Below are 1,208 nucleotides of genomic sequence, written 5' to 3' on the forward strand. Positions count from 1 at the left end.
TAAAATCAATAATATGCGGCCCGCCAGCACTGTTGACCACAGTATAAAATACACACGTACAGAAAAAGCTATTTTACATTTTACCAGAAGATGGCAGTAGACCTGTGGCCGCACTCTCGCCGCCGTGACCCTTGTATGATCCTTTCAGCCCATTTCTGACATGCCAACTGTTTTTTCGAGGATTTAGGAGATGAAGGGTAGATTGTTGTTGGAGTGGGACCAAACAACCCGCTAGGAGTGGATTCAATCAGCTGGCGGACGTCGTTGGGCTGTTGCCATGTCTCGGTTAAACAAAGAAAGTCTAGCTTACGGTCTGTGATGAGATCCTGGATGAGATGTCCCTTGCTTGTCAGTGAGCAGATGTTGAGCAGATGTTGAGCAGAGCGAAGTTGAGTGAGATATTGTCGCAGCTGGTGGTGGTGTTAGTCGACGATGCTAGGTGTGTCAACAAGCTGTGGTCGACAAACCCGGCTGGTGGAGCGTGGAGGGCGTCGAGAGCTGGACCAGATGGACTTTATTGTTGTTGAGCTGTTATAGTGGAGATTCCGGCGGGACCCTCGGTGAATGTATCTCCGGCGGAGCTGGAAGGTGATGTCCGGGTGAAGGTGGATTGTCTCTGTTTCACTCTGTTCTGTTTGTCTTAACACTAAACCATACAGAATGGATGGTTAAAGCAATATCCATGCTTACTTATAACTTTATTGTCATGAACGTCTCACAAACATGTCGTACTGGCCAGCCTCACTCTTGTACAGTGTCACACTCAAATATGTCCCCTGAAACCGGGCGCAAACAGTAGGTTTTGTCGATCGTGCTAATTCAATTCTTTATTGATTACTAATATCGCTCAACAGGGTTTCGATTATTTACCCGACCGCCAGAAAATGTGTAGTTTCCGTAGTGTAGTGGTTATCGCGTTCGCCTCACACGCGAAAGGTCCCCGGTTCGAGACCGGGCGGAAACATTATTGCGAGAAGTAGATGGTGATTATGGGATTTCTGACACCTGATTGATGTCCGTATGTGTCATACTGACAATAAAGTTATAAGTAAGCATGGATATGGTCCATTCTGTATGGTTTAGTGTTAAGACAAATGGAACAGAGTGAAACATGGTGGCAGCGGTGTCAAAGTGACTTGACATTTTGATGAAGACGAGAGGTAGCTAACAAGCTAATTAGCTGCGACGAGCCAACGGAAACACTCTTG

At 46.5% G+C, this 1,208-nt stretch overlaps 1 non-coding gene across 1 annotated transcript; it reads left to right on the forward strand.

The window, feature by feature from the left end:
• Positions 1 to 891: 891 nt before the first annotated feature.
• On the forward strand, positions 892 to 964 carry trnav-cac (transfer RNA valine (anticodon CAC)). The gene has a single exon. It is a non-coding gene; the product is annotated as a tRNA-Val (tRNA).
• The last annotated feature ends 244 nt before the right edge of the window (positions 965 to 1,208 follow it).

This window comes from Seriola lalandi, unplaced genomic scaffold (assembly GCF_002814215.2).
Source record: "Seriola lalandi dorsalis isolate HSWRI2012SDOR001 ecotype SW California unplaced genomic scaffold, Sedor1 jcf7180002054341, whole genome shotgun sequence".
Taxonomy (NCBI): domain Eukaryota; kingdom Metazoa; phylum Chordata; class Actinopteri; order Carangiformes; family Carangidae; genus Seriola; species Seriola lalandi.